This window comes from Chrysochloris asiatica, unplaced genomic scaffold (assembly GCF_000296735.1).
Source record: "Chrysochloris asiatica unplaced genomic scaffold, ChrAsi1.0 scaffold00058, whole genome shotgun sequence".
Lineage (NCBI taxonomy): Eukaryota > Metazoa > Chordata > Mammalia > Afrosoricida > Chrysochloridae > Chrysochloris > Chrysochloris asiatica.
The window spans coordinates 1,754,644-1,777,314 of NW_006408576.1; positions in this window are offsets into that span (position 1 = coordinate 1,754,644).

Consider the following 22,671-nt stretch of genomic DNA (forward strand, 5'->3'; position numbering starts at 1 on the left):
AGACTACTTATATCTTAGTACTTCAAATCATTATTTACTAACAACTGCCCTCATCCTCCCACCTCAATCAAACATGACTGAAGAAAGAACATGAGGAGTAACCAAGTACTGAATGTTCCAGGCATACGAAAATAATCAGTGTTTTACAAACACAACAAGATATTTTAAAACTCCATGCCCTCATTTTAGAAATAATTGCACTTCATTGTCGTCATTTGTTTGTACTGCATAATGTAGTGCTTAAGAAACTCCATTGCGTGTTCTTAAATCTGAACCCTGTCACTGATGTAACCCTGATGGTGTAGTGTGTTACACGTTCGGCTGTTAACCACAGATCAGTAGTTTGAATTCACAGGTGCTCCATGAAAGAAAGATGAAGCTTTAGATATCCTTGAAAATTTACAAACTCAGAAACCCTGTTCAGGGTTATTATGAGTCTACGGCACACAGCCAGCGAGTCATATGTCAGTTCCCTTAGATGTAAACTGGATGATTGTTGTTGTTGTTGTTATGTGCCGTGGAGTCGGTTCCGACTCATAGTGACCCTACTCGGGGTTTCTGAGGCTGTAAATCTTTACGGGAGCAGACCGCCTCATCTTTCTCCCGCGGACTGCTGACCTTGCAGCTCACAGCCCGATTCGTAACCACTACGCTACCAGAGCTCCTTAAACTGGATGATAGTAATTCATATTCCATATCAGAGTTAATAATTATAACTATTAACTAAGAAAAATGCCTATTACATGCTAAGTGCTGCATTTTCAATAAATAAAAACAAATTATCTCCCTTATTAGCCTATGAATTGTTATGTCATTTATCTTGCTAATTTGTTTCTACAGTACCTAATAAGATGACTGAATATTAATGTATTGATTCATAATTCTGCTACTATACTATCTGTATTAAAATGCTCAAGGAAGAGGAATGAACAATATATGTTAATATTTCCCTTTTAAGGAGGTACAGCTTAGAGTCCTGGTGTGGCACTGTGGGTTAAAGCACTGGACTGCAAGATAAGTTTGAACCATAAGGTCTGTGGTTCAAGTTCACCAACCACTCCTCAGAAACCCACAGGGTCGCTATAAATAACTGACTCCACAGCACTTAACAACAAAAACAACAAGGCTAGGTCTTGACATACCTGAACTTGTATTTCTACCACCCATCTCCATATCACCTATCCATTTTGTCCATGATGTCCTTCCTGGTTCCTGCTCTGCACCTTTGTTACATTCCAATTCTCACTCTCAGTTTCTATGGTTAAGAATCTCAGTTCCTTCCTCTGTAAACTGTGAACCAGCACTGTATATCAATCAGCAAGGCATTATCTAGAATGAATGTGATGCATCCCAAACTTTGTTTTAATACAAATAAGCCAAAAGTATACATAAAACTCAGGATAGCACTCTCATTTCTCCAAGGTAGTTTTGCCAGACGCCCAGTGGGTTCTTAGAATGGAGAATTTTGGTTCTCTCTCTCTCTTAAGGTCTTGTATGAAGACTCAGATTGTTCCTAATATATTATTATATATTATATAATAACCCATGCAGATTTCATTGTTAAATCTACTTGTTGACTTTTGGAGGTAATATTACTTTTTAAAGATTGGCATTTATTTTCCAGTAAAGAAAATGAGAGTAAAATGGAGACAGAAGCAAATTAATTTCATTTTATCACATGAAATCTAAATATGATAACTGCACACTGATGTAAACACTGTTGTTGTTAAGTGCCGTAGAGTAAGTTCTGACTCATAGTGACCCTGGATAGAGTTTCTGAAGAACAGATGTTGGGTTTGAACTGCTGACCCTGTGCTTTACAGTCCAGTGCTGATCATACAGCGCCATACCAGAAGCAAGAATTTCTCAGAGGTATTGGAGCAAAGTGTGCCCTTGCTGTTGGTGTAGGGTTTTCTAATACATAACCCTTCTAATAAATTATATTCATGGACCAAGTTGATATGACTGTTACATAAAAGGAAGCAGTTCTTACAGTTCTACAAGAAAATGAAATGCAGGTGTTGACAGCAGAGGTTAAGGTTTCAAAGGTACCAGGGACCAACTGATACCATGAAAAATAAACTAAACCTGAGTGTGGTAGGCAGAATAACAACCTTCATGTCCTAATCCCCAAAACCTGTGAATTTGTCACATTACATAGTCTATGGGGCTCTGCAGGTATGATTAAGGACATGGACTATGTAATATGGAGATTTCCCAATTGGAAATGAGATATCACATGAATGCTTAAAAGTGGGGAATCTTTCTAAACTGTGGTCAAATAGAGAAAGATGTGATGGCAGGAGAATGGACACACAGGACATTTGATTTTGAAGATGGAATAAAGGGGGCATAAGCCAAAGGAAAGGGGAAATCCTTTGACACTAGAAAAGGCAAAGAAATCGATTCTTTCATAAAGACTCCAGAAGAGAACAATGCTTTTTCCTACTCATTGATTTTAGCTAATGAGACCCATGAAAAGTTTTCTGACGTACAGAACTGTATGATAATGGTGATGATGGTAGCGGTGTGCTGTCGAGTTGAATCTGACTCCTAGCAACCCTGTCTAGGGTTTCTGAGGCTGATAGATTCAAACTGCTGATCTTGCAGCTGTAACCCACTACACTACCAGGGCTCCTTATGATAATAAGTTTGTTTTGTATAAGTCATCAGCTTTGGAGGAGTTTGTTATGGCAGCATTAGAAAATGAGTACACTGAAAAAAGCATGGAGATGTTATCTTTTTTAAAAAGTGGTTATTTTGTCTTATATGGATTAAACCAAAAGGAAGATATTATCTCATCACAATTTTATACTTTTCACAAGAAGCCACAAGTATGCATTTTATATAAAATACCTCAAATTTTAAATGTTGGAGAAATACTTTAAGAATAAGTTGTGTTGTTGTTGTTGTTAGGGAACATTGAGTCGGTACTGATCCATAGCAACCTTGTACACAACAGAAACACTGCCTGATCCTAGACCAACCTCACAATTATTGCTACACTTGAGTCCATAGATGCTGCCACTTGGCCAATCGATCTCACTGGAGGTCTTCTTCTTTTCCTCTGACCCTCCACCTTACCAAGCATAATATCCTTCTTTAGTGACTGAACACTCCTGACAATATGTCCGAAGTATGAAAGACAAAGTTTGGCCATCCTGGCCTCCAAGGAGCACTCTGGCTATACGTCTTCCAAAATGGATCTATTGGTTCTTTTGGCAGCCCATGGCACTTTCAATATTCTCCTCCAACACCACAACTCAAAAGCATCAATTCTTCTATGGTCCTCCGTATTCATGGTCGTATTTCAAATGCGAGTTTATTGAAAATACCATGGCTTGGGTCAGGTGCACCTTAGTGATCAAGCTGACATCTTTGCTCTTCAACACTTTAAAAAGGTCTGTGCAGCATATTTGCCTAATGCAATACATCATTTAATTTCTTAACTAAGAATAAATAGACATTATAAAAATCAAACAAAACACATTTGCAAGTAGATACTGACTACTGCCCATTGGTTATCAAATCAGAAAATTTCCTTTCCAGTCTTCACTGATAATTTGAACATGTTTACCACTCCTTGATTTTTCTCCTCTCAAAATGGAAATATTTTAAGTTCTTTTAGAAACTCTGTGACATGCTCTTTTAGTAAATTGGCATAACTGCTACAGTATATGTAAGATCTCTCTCAGAGAAAAAAATTCTAATGCCTTTGAAATTGAAATTTCTGGTCCAATTTATAAGAATATTTATGAGGTGTCTTTTATCACCAGAGAATAAAATAGTGTAAGCACTTAATGCAAGGATGGCAGAGCCCCAAAGCTCTAGTATACAGTGAAAGACTAGCATGTGAAAAACCCAAAGGCACCCCAATATGCCTTGTCTAGTTTAGAAAACTATCTCATATATTTTAAAGAATGTGTCTATTAAATGTTTACCAAATAAGATTTTAATATGTATATTTATCAAAACTGGTTTTTCAACGTGTTACATTGTGAGTAATTGTCACATTTAGTCCATATCATATTGCTTGTACTCCTTATACATTATGTAAATGTTGCTTCATATATGTATATATTCCCTACTCTAATATATCATAATCTTACTAAGAACAGAACTTATGTCTCCTATTATTTTGGTTTCTTTCAAAGCAAATGATGTAGTATTCTACATATGTTGTTACTATTAAGTGCTGTTGAGTTGTTTCTGATACACAGTGACCCTGTACATGGTTTCCAAGGAGCAGCTGGTGAGTTTGAACCACCAACTGTGCAGTTCAAATGACTTTGCAGTCTGACGCATTAGCCCACTGCACAACACCAAGACTCTGTTCTACATATAGTCAGTGTTAAAATACTTACTGTCTAAACAGACACATACTCATATACACACACATTTCTTTAAAATCTGCTCAAATATTTTTTTGAAATTGTATATCAATCATCCACGAATGTTTTATACTATTGATGTTAAGGAGCTGAATTAAATTCTCGGAAGGAGTTAGTATTTACTTTAAATATTGCATTGGTCTTTAAATGACAAATGCTATCATGATCTCAAACCATTTGGAATATTACATATTCTCTTTTTGCAGCTCAAAAATTTTAACTTCACTCTTTCTCAAACCCTCCCCCTATTTCTCTTTTTTACTTTATTTTGCCAATGTCACAAGTCTATTCTTTGTTATATAAACTATAAATATCTGTGGTGTCCACTACTTATCTTTTTCTCTCTCCCCACCAATGTCAATAACAATTTTTGACCATTTGCCTTCAATTTGTCTCCTACTTGAGTGTGGTTGTGATTTTCTCCTTTTAGGACTGCCTCATCTCTCATGGATCATTACAGCAATGACTTAGGTTGTATGAAAGCCTTCAATGTTGAGTTTTCCCTTCATCCACAATTTACAAATTTTTGTTTATTGTTTGTTTCAAAACTTAATTTTTAACAAATTTATCATGGTAAACTAAGAAACAAAATGGGCAAAACCAGAGAAGCTGTGATTCAAACTGGTATAGTTTGAAAAGGATCCATCCTCCCCCCACCACCCTCCCCCAGTTCTTGTTGCTGTTGTTAGGTGCCATTGAGTCTGTACTGACTCATAGTAACTCTATGCACAACAGAACAAAACACTGCCTGGTTCTGGACCAACCTCACAATTGTTGCCACACTTGAGCCCATTGTTGTTGTTGCTGTTAAGTGCCACCGAGTCAGTTCTGACCCCTAGTGACCCCGTATAGGGTTTCCAAGGAACAGATGGTGAGCTTGAACCACCAACCTTGAGCCCATTAATGCTGCTATATTGCCAATCTATCTCGCTGGGGGTCTTCTTCTTTTCCTCTAACCCTCCACCTTTACAAACATGATATCCTTCTCCAGTGACTGGTCCCTCCTGACAATATGTCCGAAGTATGAGAGAGGAAGTTTGGCCATCTTGGCTTCCAAAGAGCACTCTGGCTGCGCTTCTTCCAAAATGGATCTATTGGTTCTTTTGGCAGACAATGGCACTTTCAATATTCACCTCCAACACCAAAATTCCAAAGCATCAATTCATCTACAGTCTTCCTTAGTCATTGCCCAGCTTTTGCATGCATATGAGGTCATTGAAAATACCATGACCTGGGTTAGGTGCTCTTTAGTCCTGACATCTTTGATCTTTAGCTTTGATCTTTATCTGACATCTTTGCTCTTCAACACTTTAAAAAGGTCTTGTGCAACAGATTTACCTAATACAATATGTCATTTTATTTCTTGGCTGATGCTTCCATGAATGTTGATAATTGATATAAGAAGAATGAAGTCCTTGAAAACAACAATCTTTTCTCCGTTGATAGCAATGTTGTTTATTGGTCCAGTGGTGAGGACTTTTGTTTTCTTTACATTGAGATGCAATCCATACCAAACGCTGTACTTTTTGATCTTCATCAGTAATGTTTTAAGTCCTCTTCACTTTCAGCAAGCAAGGATGTATCATCTGCATATCGCAAGCTGTTAGTGAGTCTTCTTCCCATCTTGATGCTACATTTTTCTTCATATAACCCAGCTTCTCACATTATTTGCTCAGCATACAGGTTGAATAAATATGGTGGAAGAATAAAACCCTGTCTCACACCTTTCTTCATTTTAAACCATTCAGTGTTTTCATGTTCTTTTTGAACATTTGCCTCTTAGTCCATGTACAGATTCCTCATGAGCACAATTAAGTGTTCCGGAGTATTCATACTTCACAATGTTGTCCATAGCTTGTCATGATCCACACAATCGAAAGCCTTTGTGTAGTCAATAAAGCACAGGTAAACAACTTTCTGCTGTTCTCTGCTTTAAGCCAAGATCCGTCAGAGATCAACAATGATATCTCTCATTCCATGTCCTCTTCTGAATCCGGCTTGAACTTCTGGAAATTTTCTGTTAATGTATGCTTGCAGCCATTTCTGTATTACCTTTAGTGAAACTACTCGCATGGGCTATCAAAGATATTGTCCTATGATTTCTGCATTCTATTGGGTCACTTCTCTTTGCAATGGGAACAAACACGGATCTTTTCCAATCAGTTTTCCAGGTAGCTGTCTTCCAAATTTCTTGGCAGAGGTCAGTGAGTGCCTCCTGTGCCACACCTCATTTTCTTGAAAGGTTTCAATTTTTTATTCCATTGATTCCTGGTGCCTTGTCCTTTGCCAATTACTTCAACATGCCTTGGACTTCCTCCTTCAGTATCATTGGTTCTTGATCATATGCTACCTCTTGAAATGGTTGAACATTAACCATTTCCTTTTAGTGCAGTGACTCTGTAGTCCTTCCATCTTTTCTTGATGCTTTCTGAATCATTCAATAATTTTCCCAGATAATCCTTTAATAACGAAAGTAAAGGCTTGAATTTTTTCTTTAGTTCCCCCAGCTTGAGAAATGCTGAGCATGTTCTGCCTTTTTGGTTTTGTGACTCCAGATCTTTGCACGTTTTGTTTTAATATTTGACCTTGTCTTCTCAAGCTGAACGTGAAATTATCTGTTCAGCTACACTTGTACCTCCTCATTTCTTCCATTTGTTTTAGCATGTCTACTTTGGAGAGCAAGTTTCAGTGTCTCATCTGACATCCATTTTGACCTTTTCCTTCTTTCTTGTCTTCTAAATTTATTTTTGCTTTCTTCCTGTATGATGTTCTTGATGTCATCCCACAACTCTTCTGGTCTTTAGTCTTTACTGTGTAATGTGTCAAATGTGTTCTTCAGATGACCTCTAAATTCAGGTGGGATATATTCAAGGTCATATTTTGGCTCTCATGGACTTGTTTTCATTTTCTTCAGTTTCAGTTTGAGTTTGTATATGAGCAAATTGCTTCCCCAGTAGCAACACAAAAACTGGAGGTGCACAAATGAGTTTGAGAACCCAGATAAAGTCTAATCTCTTTTAGCATACCATGATATAATCTCAAAATATAAATTCAGTCTAGTTTTCCACTGTCATCTCTTACCATGAATGTAGAACAATTCCCGAACTAGTAGCAATGTTATTATTGTTGTTGTTGTTATTGTTAAGTGCCATGAAGTCAGTTCTGATTCATAGCAACCCTGTATAGAGTTTTCAAAGAGTGGTAGTAAATTTGAACTGCCGAGTTGTGGTCTAGTGCTTTATCCTACAGTGCCACACCAGGACCCCTGTAGCAACATTAGTAAAGAATTATCTGTTTGCCAACTTGAGTCATGTTTCCATACCTTGTCTTATGCTGTTGCCACTCTCTGGACTAGCCATATAAAATTCCTCAGTTAGAACTACCGCTTAAAGCAACACTTTCCTTGATAACTTTTCCTTCTTCATACTATTACCTTAACATCTACACAGATCTATTATAGCACTAAACATCATATGTTGTAACTAAGTTCTTTATGTTTCATCAGTTTTCTTTATAGTAGATCCCAACTTTAAGTAAAAACTTATACATAGGGCTGACTCACAATGACCCTATGTACAACAGAATGAAACATAGTCTCTTTTTGTGCAGTCTTCACAGTTGTTGTTACTAAGTCCATTAATGTTACAATTTTGTGAATACATCTTGTTGAGGATCTTCCTCTTTTTCACTGATCCTCTACTTTTCCAAGTACATTACCATTCTCCAGGTGTTTGTCCCTCCTGACAACATACTTGCCATACTTGCTTCTAAGGAGAATTCTGGCTGTATTTCTTTTGTTGGTTATTGTAGCAGTTTATGGTGCTTTCAATATTCATCTCCAGTGCCATAATTCAAATACATCAATTCTTCCACAGTCATGCTTATTCAATGTCCAAGATTCATATTCATATGATGCAAATGAAAATGCCATAGCTTGGGACAGATGCACCATAGCCTTCTAAGTAACATATTTGCTCTTTAAGTCTTTGAATATTTAAATATGACTTGACTTCTACTTCTATGAGCATTGATTGTGGATCCAAAAATCCAAGAATTCTTTGACATCTTCCATCTTTGCTGTTTATCATGATGTTATTTATTGGTTCAGTTGTGAGGATTTTTGTTTTCTTTACATTGAGATGCAGCCCATGATAAAGGATGTAGTCTTTGATCTTCATCAGTATTTCAAGTCTTCTTTGCTTCTTGCAAGCAAGGCTGTGCCATCTGCTTATCACAGGTTGTTAGTGAATTTTCCTCCAACCCTGATGCCACATTCTTCTTCATATAACCCAGTTTCTCAGATTATTTGCTCAGCATACAGATTGAGTAAGTATGGTGAAACGATACAACAATGATACAGTTTTCCTAATTTGAAACTACTAAGTATCCTCTTATTCTGTTCTAACAACTGCCGCTTGCTCTATGTACAGATTCCTCATGAGCACCACTAAGTGTTTTGGAATACTCATTCTTTCCCATGTTATCCACAGTTTCCTGTGACCTACAATGTTTGATGTATTTGTACAGCCAATAAAGCACAAGTAGACACCTTTCTGGTATTCTTTCCTTTCAGTCAACATCCATCTGACATCAGCAATGATACACCTCCATTCACACCCTCTTCTAAATCCAAATTGAATTTCTGACCGCTCCTTGTTAATGTACTGCTTCAATTGATTTTGAATTATCTTCAGCAAAATTTTGCTTGTATTTGGTATCAGTGATATTGTTCCATGATTTACACATTCTGTTGGGCCACCTTTCTTAGGAATGGGCACAAATACAAATCTCTTCCACTCAGTTGTCCAGATAGCTTTCTTATAAATGTCATGGCATAGATGAGTGAGCACCTCAAGCACTACATGAGTTTATGGAAACATTTCCATTCATATTCTGCCAATTCATGGAATCTTGGTTTTCACCAGTGCTGTGCATTTTCAGTGCAACTCGAACCTCTTCCTTCAATACCATTGACTCTTGGTCATATGATAACTCTTGAAGTGACTGAACATTGACGAATTTTGGGGGTACAATGACTCTGTGTATTCTTGGCATTTTATTTTGACATGTCCTGCATCATTCTACATTATGCCCAAACAAACAAATTTTTAATGATACAACCCAAGGCTTGAAGTTTTTCTTTCATTCTTTCAGCCTGAGAAATGCTAAGAGTGTTCTGCCTTTTTGGTTTTCTAACTCCAGGTCTTTACACATATCAATCTTTGTTTCTTTGCCTTCTTGAGTTGCTCTTTGAAATTTTCTGTTCAATTCTTTCACTTCATCAAGTCTTCCAGTCACTTTAGCTTCTCTATTATCCTAAGCTACTTTCAGACTCTCTTCTGATATCCATTTTTGTCTTTTCTTTCTTTCCTGTCTTTTTAATGACCTTCCACTTTCTTGATGTTCTTGATGCCATCCAACAAAACCTCTGCTCTTCAGTCACTAGTGTTCATTGCATCAAATCTGTTCTTGAGATGGTCTCCAAATTCCATTGGGATATACTCAAAGTAATATTTTAGATCTTGTGCTGTTACTTATTTTTTTCTACTTCAACCTGAATGTAATTATGAGCAAATGCTGGTCTGTTCCTCAGTAGGCCCTGGCCTTGTTTTGGCTGATGATATAGAGCTTCATCATTTTCCCCATATTCTCAGTCAGTTTGATTCTTGTGTCTTCCACCTTCTGAGGTCTACATGTATAGTCACTGTTTTTGTTGTTGAAAGATATATTTGCAATGATTTAGTCACTGATCTTGCAAAATTCTACTCTCTGATCTCCAGTATCATTTCTATCATCAGGGCCATATTTTCCAACTACCAACCCTTTCTCTTTGTTTTCAACATTAGTATCCCAATCACTAGTAATTGTCAATGCATCTTAATTGCATGTTTCATCAATTTCAGATTGAAGAAGTTTGTACAATTCTTCAATTTCATTATACATGGCTTTAGTGGTTGGTGCATAAATTTGAATAATAATTATATTAACTGGTCTTCCTTATAGACATATGGATATTATCCTAACAGACAACATTGTACTTCAAGTTATATTTTGAAATATAATGTATTTTGAAATATAATCTTTTTGACAATATGACTCCATTCCTCTTCAGTTTGTCATTCCTAGCATAGTAAACAATACGATTGTCTAAATCAAAATGGACAATTCCAGTCCATTTCAACTCATTAATGCCTAAGACATTGATCTTTATGCATTCCATTTCTTTTTTTCTTTTTCTTTTTGTTTTATGTATTCCAATTATCCTAGATTCGTGCTACCTACACTTTGCATTTCAATTGTCAATGGGTGTTTTCCACTATTTCTTCTCCTTTTGTGTTGTGCCCCATCAGAAAAAGAAGGTTCCAAAAATTTAACTATATCCATGTCATGAAAAAGTCCTGGTATGGCACTGCAGGCTAATGCACTGGACTGCATGGTCACATTGAACCACAAAGTTGGCAGTTCAAGCTCACCAACCACTCCTTGGAGACGCATACTGGGTTTCTGTGATTCAGAACTGACTGGACCACATTTAAGGAGTACTGGTGTGGTGCTGTGGGTTAATGCACCAGACTACAAAGCCGTTTGAACTTCAAGGTCGGCAATTCAAGCTCACTAGCTGCTCCTTGGAAAACCTATACAGGGTTGTTATGGGCCAGAATTGACTCGACAGCACTTAACAACAGCATGTCATTAAGGTCAGCTCTACTTTGACAACACCAGTTGTATTTTGAGTGTCTTTCAACCTGAAGGTTTCATATTTAGGCACTATATCAGACAATATTTCACTGCTAGTCATAAGGTTTTCAGTGTAAACACTCAGTACTTTTCCATTTCTTCTTTTTCCTAGTCTTTCTTAGTCTGGGAGCTCCACTGAAACCTCTCCACCATGGGTACCCTGCTGGTATTTAAAATATCAGTGACTTAGCTTCTAGCAAGCCACCACAGTTCAACAAACTGAAAGACAAGAGGAGGTAGTGCGTAATAGACATTTAAATTGTTAGAAAACAACTACATAAAGAATGTTTTTACTAAGAAAGTAGATTACAAGTACAAGTATATATATATAGACTGTATACCCTAAATTACCACATAAAAGTTCCCTTGAATGCTTAAATTGAATGTTTTTAAAATTCTTTCACAAGAATTGCTTACATTTTATTGACTATGTCTGTTTAGTGAATAGTGTAAAGTGAAATAAAATATGATATAGATGATTAAACACAGACACAAAATACTGAATGGTTCATACTTCATCTTCTGTAGAGCTGTTGCCACCCCATTTCTGTTTCATTGAAAGTTCTAAGTATGATTATGTTGCAAAAATACATAATATGAGAATTATGTCTGTATTAGAGTTTCAACATATGTGACACAAAATTGTCACTGCCTAAACATTTATAGCAAGTAACTATTTACTTGTATTTATGAGAATGTTTCCAACTCAGTACCATGACTGCAACAAATTTTATTTATCACTTCTTTTATTACCACTTCTTCTACAGAATCTTTTTTCTTGTTTCAATGAGCAAAATATTGGTTGCTCTTAAAATGAAGGTCAAAATGTTTTCCTGATGTTTTCATTAAATTCATAACACATGGTGCGAAATGTCTACTATTTTAAATTATATCAAGCCAATTTCCTTAGATGCTGATTTCAAATTGAAAAGAAGAGAGCTCACCCCTATTTTATTTACATTCAGGAAAACAATCATGAGATCATGTACTACCAGTAACCATTACCCAAAACAGTTGTGAGAAAACCTAAAAGTTTCCCATTATGTAAGAATAATTAATTTTGAATCACACAGCCATTCTCAAGTCAAATACAAATCAGGTTATATAAGCTATTTCTTAGCACGACTCTACTCCTATACGAAAAAGAAATTTCACTTGTGAGGCAGATTCGGCGGGGAGGGAGTCTTATTTTTTATTTTGTTTTCATTTTTGTTTTTTGTTGCTGTGGAGTCAATTCTGAGTCATGGCAACCAGGAGTACGTTCAGCAGAAACGTTTCATAATGTTTTTAACGGCTACATATCTGTGTGTCTTTCAATGTGCCTAAATGGGTTTGAATCCCTAACTTTTCAGTTAGTCATGTGCTTAACCATTTTTAGCACCCATGAACTTTGCTGGGAATAAATTTTTCTGAGGTCAAAATTGTGAAATATCCAAAGTTCATTTGTGTGTCCGTTGTTCAGGTTAAAATAGCAAGAATATGGATTTCATGGCAAACATCTTTATTTAATTTCCAACTGCAGCAATTATAAGTGTGGGAGCTTGAGGAAATCTAATTTCCTGATGGAGAAAGTAGCATATGAATATAAGTTTTGTCAGATTATTAAGAGATTTAAGTAGAATTATAAAGATAATACCTAACAAAATAGTTGGCCCATAGAAGCTATTCAATAAATGTTAGTTATTGTCATATTTCAACTCCAATTTTTACTTATGACTAGCTTTGTGCTCCCTCTTATTTCTTCTCATCCTTTAACCATCCCTCAAAAAGTACAACAGCAATGTATAAGATAATAAAAAATCCACATATTCAGAAATACTAAATTTAGACCTATTGGAGATAAGCAAATGAAACAAATGTAGTAAGAGAATAAATAGCTGACTTCTGGATGCCAGGTTGTATATATTGTTGGGAATGGTATCAGAAATAAGGAGATCCTATGACCCCCCAGAAAGAGGTGATAGTACTGGCTACCCACTTCACACTGATAATCATGCATGAAGGAGGCTGATGTTGACAGATATTCTCATTTTTGCAATAAAAATATAATAATATGTGCAAAATATCTGTAGTTAGAAAAATGAAAGGGAAGAGCTTTCTGGGCATTTTTAATTCTGAGTGAAATGAAGAAAAAATTAAACCCTGGAAGGATTCTATGGGCAAACTATTGAATGATGCAGAAAGCATCCAAAGAAGGAATGCACAGAGTCACTGTACCAAAAAGAAATGGTCAGTGTTCAACCATTTCAAGAGGTAGCATATGATCAAGAGCTAATGCTACTGAACAAAGAATTCCTAGGTGAATTGAAGGCATTGGCAAAGAACAAGGCCCTGGGAATTGATACAAAACAAATTGAAATATTTCAATAACTGATACAGCACAGGAGGCATTTATTCATCTATTCCAGGAAATTTGGAAGAGAGCTATCTGACAAACTGATTGGAACAGATCCATATTTGTGTTCATTCCAAAGATATGTGACACAACAGAATGCAGAAGACACCAGACAATATCATTAATATCACATGCAAGTAAAATTTTGCTAAAGATAACTAAAAAGATGACTGCAACAGTACATTGATGGAGAACTGCCAAGGTTCAAGTCAGATTCAGGCGAGGGCAGGAAACGACAGATATCATTGCTAAAGTCAGACTTGGCTGAAAGTAGAGAATGCCAGAAAGATGTTTACCTATGCTTTATTGACTATGCAAAGGCTTTCAATTGTATGGATCACGACAAGCTATGTACAATATTGCATACAATGGTTATTCCAGAATACATAATTGTCCTCGTGAGAAACCTTTATATAGATCAAGAGGCAGTGTTCAAACAGAAAAAGGGAAAACAGAATGGCTTTAAATTAGTAAAGGTTGTATTCTATCATCAAACATATTCAATCTGTATGCTGACCAAATAATCCATGAAGATGGATTATATAAAGCAAAAGGTGTTATCAGAATTGGATGAAGATTCATTAACATACATTGTTATATGTTAATATGCATCTGTTAATGTGCAGATGATGCAACCTTGCTTTCTCAAAGTGAAGAGAACCAAAATACATCATCCATATGAATGAAGAAAAGATTGTAGTTATCAAAGACTTTATTTTGTTTGTATCAACCTTCAATGCTCATGTAAGCAGCAGTCAAGAAATCAATGTTTTACATTAGGCAAATCTTCTGCACAAGATTGTTCAAAAGCAAAGATGTCACTTTGAGGACATAGGTGCACCTGATCCAAGCCATGGCATTTTCTATAATCTAATATTCATGTGAAAGTTGGACAATAAATAAGGAAGATCATAGAAAAATTGATACATATAAGCTATAGTTTTGGAGGATAATATTAAAATTACCATGAACTGTCTAAAGAACAATCAAATCTGTGTTGGTAGAAGTACAGTCAGAGTGCTCCTCAGAAGCCAGTCTGGCCAGACTTTGTCTCTCATACTCTGGTGATACTATCAGGAGCAATCAGTCCCTGGAGAAGGACATTACGTTTAGTTAAGTAGAACGTCAGTGAAACAGAGGAAGGCCCACAACCAGATGGATTGACACAGTGGCAGCAGCAATGGGCTAAAGCATAGCAACAACTGTGAGGTGGTACCAGGACCAAGTGGTGTTTCGGTCTGTTGTGCGTTAGGTGACAATGAGTCGGTACTGACTAGATGGCATTTCACAGCATAACAGCAATTTGGAGGACTCTTTGTGTAGCCCTTTAGAATAAGCACTAGATTACTAATAATAAGGTTAGTGGTTCAAATCTAGCAGCTACTACTCAGAAACCCTATATAGGACCACTATGAATCAGAACTGATCTGATGACATTTAGCAACTACAATCCTAATTTGCTGCAGTTCATGTTTAAGAGATGCTTTCATCTGTTGATAGATTAATTCACTTTTTTCCTCTATCAAAATTTTATTGAGTGGTACAATGTATCTCCATTATTCCAGGCCTGGAGGATCAACTATGAATACGATAGTCCACATTAGTTTATATTTTAATGACATTATGGAATATAAGATAATTAAGGCTTTTCTCCGCATTGTAGTTCTATAATACTATCACTTCACATGCCTACACAGGGTCATCTCGTTATTCTACAGGATGGTTGTTGTTGCTAAGTGCCTTCAAATGGCTTCGACTCATAGTTGCCCTGTTTCTGAGGAGTGACTAATAGGTTACAGTTCAAACAGACCTTGTCCAATAGTGCCAAACCTTATTTTACAGTACCATATCAGGACTCCTTAAGGAATTACTTAAATGTCCATAGCTTTTGGAAGGAAAAATATTTTTAAATATTCCTGGCTGCTTTTTACATTTGTTTTTGTCTCCCTCATATTGTAGAAGACATTGTCGGAATACTATATTTATGGCAATATCAAACATCCTTCTAACTTTAGCAGTCTAAAATATTGAGGGTCAACATTTTCTGTATATTTGTATTTTTCTTGACTAAATTAGGATAGTTTGCGATGTCTCTTATAAGATTATTTTAACTGAAAATTTTAAATTGATATTTTCTATACACTGAAAGCATTTTGTGTTCAACATGTATGTTTTACATTCCTTCCAGAAAATTGGAATCAATATACCAGTCGTTGAGTGTGTGAGATTGCGTTTGAATTCCCGATCAGCTGAAAGACGATTATGCATCCATATAAAAAGGGATACATGTATTTTGACTCTTACCTTTAAACTTGAGGTAAAAGGACTATATTTCTTTGCTGCATTGACATTGAACATTTATGTGTATATTATTTTGGTCAATAAGAAGTGATTAGTTCATATCTGAGCACAAGTTTTTAAAGTCCTAATATTATTTGGCCTTAACACTCTTGTTTTATTACATTGGTCATAAAATTGTTGTTGTTATGTGCCGTGGAGTCGGTTCCGACTCATAGAGACCCTGCACAGGGTTTCCGAGGCTGTAAATCTTTACGGGAGCAGACCACCTCATCTTTCTCCTGCGGAGCGGCTGGTAGTTTCGAACTGCTGACCTTGCGGCTCGCAGCCCGATTCGTAACCACTACGCTACCAGAGGTCATGAAAGAATACAATCCAAATATGTGTTATACCTTTTACATAAGCAGTCTCCGAGACCCACAGTCAATCCACATTGTGAACAAGTAATGAATATATGTTGTAAGCCAAGGCAAATGTCTTTATTGTTACCTAGCCTGTGCAGTTTATTTAATGCACTAAGACTATTCAATGAAGATAAAACTTTAGAGTAGAATAAACAAAAGCTTAGTGCATGCTATGGTTGTTGTTGCTATTATTGTTAAGTGCTGTTGAGCCGGTTCTGACTCATATCAACCCTGCATGGGGTTTCCAAGGAGCAACTGGTGAGTTTGAACTACCAACCTTGTTGTTCACAATCCAGTGCTTATAATAGAGGGCTACATTAGGTGTCTGACTATACAAAATTGTTTGTTGTTATGTGCCATCGAGTCAGTATGATTCAGTAGCTACCCTATGAAGAGAACAAAGCCATGCCAGATCCTATGCCAAGCTCACAATCATGGCTACAGCTGAGCCCATTACTGCTATCAGATCTTCCTCTTTCTCTCTGAACCTCCACTTTACCACAGGGAGATAGATGATAGATTGATAGATAGATGATAGATAGATAGATAGATAGATAGATAGATAGATAGATAGATAGATAGATAAATAGATAGATAGACAGATAGATAGATAGATAGACAGATAGATATTGAGTAAGGAGACTTTACTGAAAACAGAAAACCAGGCAAACCAAGGATTATATACAGGAATGTGGACTCATAGCAAAAAAAAGAAAGAAAAGAAAAGAAAAGAGGGGAGGGTGTGAGGAGGATGTAAGCAGATAAAGAGAGAAAGGAGAGGGAGTGTAGACTTCCCCCCCCCCCATTTCTTTTAAAAAAAATAAAACAAGAAAACACACATACACAACCAACGTTTGTTCCCAGTATGAAAGGCTAAGTCTGGCTGTCTAGATTTCCAAGAAGCATTCTGACAGTACTTCTTCCAACACCGATCTGACTTTTTTGGCAGTCCATGGTACTTTTAATTTAATTAACTTTTAAATAAAAGTCCTGGTGTGGTGCTGTGGGTAACTATGCTGGACTGCAAAGTCAGTTTGAAACATAAGGTGGGAGGTTCAATCTCATCAACTGCTCCTTGGGTTGCTGTGGGTCAGAACCAACTCAAGAATCCTAACCAACAACAACAATGGTACTTATAATATTATCCTTTAACACAATAATTCAAATGCATCAATGCTTCTATGGTCTCCCTTATTCAATGTCCAACTTTCACATGTATATGAGGTGATTGAAACTGCCATGATTAGGACTCAAACTGAGTCCCAATTGGGAGTTAATCTTTGCTCAGCAATAATTTAAAGAGGTCTTGTGCAACAGATTTGCCTAATACAATATGTTTTTTGATTTCTTGACTGCTGCTTCCATGAATGTTGATGGTTGATCTGAGTAAAATGAAGTATTTGACAATTTCAATTTTACTCCATTTATCTTGATGTTGTTAATTGGTTGGGTGATGAGGATTTTTGCTTACTTTACATTGACATGCAACCCATTCTGAAGGCCGTAGCTTTCGATCTTTATCAGTAAGCATTTTAAATCCTCTTCCTTTTCAGCAAGTAAGATTGTATCATCGACATATGGAAGATTGTTAATAAACCTTCCTCCAATCCTGATGCAAAATTTTTCTTCATCTAATTCAGCTTCTCTGATTATTTGCTCAGCATACAGATTGAATAAGTATGGTGAAAGAATACAGTGCTGAATCACACCTTTCCTAATTTTAAACAATCAGTTTTCTCTTGTTCTGTTCAAATAACTGCCTCTTAATCTATGTGCAGGTTCCTTATGAGAACAATTAAGTGTTCTGGAATACTCATTCTCTGCAATGCTGTCCATAACTTGTCATGATCCACACAATCAAAAGCCTATTAATAGTCAGCAAAGTAGTAGCTAACAAAGCACAGATAAACATCTTTCTGGTAATCTCTGCTTTCAGCCAAGATCTATCAGACATCAGCAATGATATCCTCATTCCATATCCTCTCCTGAATCCAGCTTGAACCACTGGAAATTCTCTGTCAGTGTATGTTTACAGCTGTTTATGGATTATCTTTAGTGAAGTTTTACTTACATGCAATATTAATGATAATGCTCAATGACTTTGGCATTCCATTGGGGAGCCTCTCTTTGGAATGGGCACAAATAGGATTTCTTCCAGGCAATTGGCCAGGTAGTTGTCTTCCAAGTTTCTTGGTATTAATGAGTGAGTTCCTCCAGTGCTGCATGAGTTTGTTGAAATATTTCCATTTGTATTACATCTATTTCATGGAGCTTTGTTCTTTGTCAATGCTTTCAGTGCATTTCTTTCATTTGCTTTAGCATCTCTACACTGGAGAGCTAGTTTCAGAGTCTCTTCTGACATCATCTATTTTGGTCTTTTTTTCTTACTATTCTTCTTAATGACCTTTTACTTTTACTTTCTTCTTGTATGATATTCTTGATTTCATACCACAACTCACCTGGTTCAGGCATTAGTATCCAAATCATCAAATCTGTTCCTGAGATGCTCTCTAAATTCAGGTGGTATGTGTTCAAGGTTGTATTTTTGGCTCTTGTGGCCTTCTTTTAATTATCTTTAGCCTCAGCCTGAACTTGCATATGAGCAGCTGATTGTCTCTTCCTCATTCTGCCCCTTGTCTTATTTTGGCTGATGATATGGAGATTTTCTACCATATTTTTCCACAGATGTTGTCAATTTGAGTTTTGTGTTTTCTATCTAGTTATATCGTGTGTATAATTGTGTTTTCTGTTGTTTAAAAATGTATTTGCAATAAAGAAGTCATTAAAATTCTGTCTTGTAATATTCAGTACCATTTCTATCACCAAGGTCTATTTTCCAACCATCGATCCTTCCTCTTTGTTTCCAACCTTTGCATTCCAATCACCAGTAATTATCAATACATCTTGATTGCATGTTTAATCAACTTCAAACTGAAATTTTTGATGTTGTTGTTGTTAAGTGCCGTCAAGTCGGTTCCGACTCATAGCGACCCTGTACAGGGTTTCCGAGGGTGTAAATCTTTACGGGAGTAGAAAGCCTCATCTTTCTCCCGCGGAGCGGCTGGTAGTTTCGAACCGCTGACCTTAAGGTTCACAGCCCGATTCATAACCACTACTGGCTTTAGTGGTTGGTGCATACATTTGAATAATAGTGGTATTAACTGGTCTTCCTTGTAGGTATGGATATTATTCTATCACAGATAGCATTGTGCTTCAAGACAGATCTTGAAATGTTGTTTGTAATGATGAATGAGACACCATTCCTATTCAGTGTGTCATTCCCAGCATAGTAAACCATGTGATTGTCAGATTCTTATGGTCAACACCAGCCCATTTCAGCTCACTATTGCCTAAGATATCAATGTTTATGTGTTCTATTTAATTTTTGAAAACTTCCAAATTTCCTAAATTCATACTTCAGACATTCTATGTTCCCATTATTATGGATGTTTACAGCTATTTCTCTTCAATTTGAGGTGTGCCCCATTTGCAAATGAAGGTCTACAAGTTTTACTCCATTCATGTCATGATGGTCAACTCTTGAGGGGCAGCTCTTCTCCAGTCATATATTGAGTGCCTTCCAACTTGAGGCAATCATCTGACACTATATCTGATAATATTGTGGTGCTCTGCATCATATTTCAATATTCAATATTCTAGTGCTACCTAACCATGTTCCTCTGCTATTCATAATGCTTTCAGTGACTAAATATTCAGCAGTAGTCTGTCTCACTACTTTCTTCATCTGGAAGCTCACTGAAACCTGACCGCCGTGGTGACCCTGCTGGCATTTATAGTATTAGTGGTATATCCTCCAGATTCACAGCAATACGCAAACCACCACATTACAACAAACTGACAGACAAGCAATGGTGACTATATGTTGTTGTTAAGTGCCCTCGAGTTGATTAGAATACTTAGCTACCCTGTATAGGGTTTCCTAGGAACTGCTAGTGAATTTGAATCACCAGTGAATTTGAACCGCCAACTTTTCAGTTCAAATTGACCTTGTGTTCGAGTGTTTATCCTATAGTGCCATACCAGGACTCCTCACTATATGTTTGTTGTTGTTAAGTGTAGCTAAAATAATGGAAAAAGAGAAGTGTTAGGAGAAGTGATAATGTCATTAAAGCTGAGTAAGTCTGAGGTAAAATAGAAGGAAAGAGTCTTTTATTAGAAGAGAAGAGAATGGATAAACATATAAAGATGAAAGAGAATGTGACAGTAGTGTATCTGAGGGAATTTCAGTAGGACTGAACATAGAGAAAAAAGGAAGGTGGTATGCAAATGAGGGAGGAGCCACACTCAGTGGATGAATAAAAGAAACTTGACAAACTGTTATCTTAATGTTGAGTGGAAAATATTGAAAACTGATTAACTATGGACCCCGCAAGGTCAGATTTTCACTTTCTAAGTATTGCTCTGCCAGTAGAATGGAGAGACAGTTAAAAGGAATTAGCATAAAAGGAAGACTAGCTAAGACCCTGTAAGAGAAATTCATGTGATAAATATTGTTTTGTCACATGGGATGTTGATAAGTGCCATATTTGGAGATAGTGAAGCTAGCAATTTCGTTAGATGTGTGTGTGTATGGGCGGGGGGTGGGAGGCAAGGTGCTGTGAGGACAGGGGCATCAAGAATGATTTCCAGGTTTCTGGATTGGAGTAACTTGGCCTAAAATGGTATCAATCAAGGGGGGAATATAGGGGAAGTAGGAGGATTGTCAGTTTATCATCAGTTTCTAAACAATTAATTCATAGATTTGTTCTCCTTTAGTTCATGACAAGTAAATCCTGGTTGAGATGATTAACAGTTTTGCTTGTTTTAAATTTAATAGTATATTAAAACACGTACTTTTAAAACCATGGATAATGAAATAGTATAGGGAATCCATGAAACATGAAGAGTTAAAAAATTAACTAGACATGAAAGAAATATGCCTTACAAATCCATTTTATCATACTACTCTAATAATACATCTATGAAATGTAATCTCTGTCAATCATTACAATGTCCTTCCTTCAATATATTTAGGATTCTCTCATGGAACAGTCAGCTGCTCTGCTTTTGAACCAGTACCTTTTGAAAACTGAGAGCAGCCGTATGCAAACTTAGTGGCAGAAAGACTTATTATGTACATGCTGTACATCAATTAAATATGTCACAGTTTGAGGGTGCTCATTAAATAGTTTCTGTTCTAGGATAATGTTCTATTTCAGGAAGCAAAAGAAGAAAGGGCATTTTATTTCAGTCTATGGCAAAGTTATAACCACATAGAGAGATACAAATTGATTTCCTTCTTTATGTGGGAAGTCTTTCATCTGTTCTTCAGAAATATGGCCAGGCATTCACTGGTATTCTCAAAAGACATTAAAGAAAAATGTTTAATCAAAGAAAAAAAAATGGCTATAAATATGGCTCTAAACCACCTTTGAAGAATACCACTTCATAACTGGTTAAGATGACTTAAAATCATTTTTTTGTAAACTGACATGAAATTATATTTTTCCAATTGCATTCTAAAAATGTAGTTTCTCTTTTTTTTTTTAAAGTTCAAAGGTATTTATATGTGAAACAGTTCAGGTTACTATTGCTGTATTAGAGCTTGTAAAAATTTTTAATGAAGAGAAAAATGCATTCTAATTTAATTTGAGCATTGCATCTATTGTTCTCTGTTAAGCTGTTAATCATATTACAGATACAATTTTATTTGCTTATTTATCTTGACTCTCACTATTTTGCATTTTGAAAGAAAATCAGACAGATTAGCAACTGTGTGCATGCAGTGTATTGTTATTAACTGCTGTGGAGTGGGTCCCTACTCATGGTTACACAACATACAAAAGAAGCAAACACTTCCTGTTGCTGTGCCAATTTCTACGATCACTTGTGGATAGTGTGATCCATAGAGTTTTCATTAGCTTATTTTCAGAATAGATGTCAGATCCTTCTTAGTCTGTCTATCTTAATCTGGAAATTTAGGTGAAACCTGTACAGCATCATAGAAACATGAAAGTATCCACTGACAGACAGGTGGTGATTGGACGTAAGGTGCATTAGCTGGTACTCCAACCCAAGTTTCCTACTTGGAAGGAAAGAATGAGAAGGTAGCAGAGAACCTCCAATGCACCACCCACTTGAATTTTAGGCAGATATAAATTTCACTTACAAAACTGTGGAAATATTCTGCTTCTACTTCAGAATTAACCTTAATAGTAAACAATGCTAATTAGGGACAACCTTTTAAATTGTTCCTGCTAAAACATCATAAAACTTGGAAATTAAAACATCTCATTCTATTCTATTAGTGACAGATTCTACTCGCCTGATTGAACTGTAAATGATCTGCTTATACTTTCTTGACAACCATCCATAGCACCTAATATAGCTTGGAATAGGTGCTAAATACACATGTATTGGTTGTCACAGTAAGAAAAAAATTAGT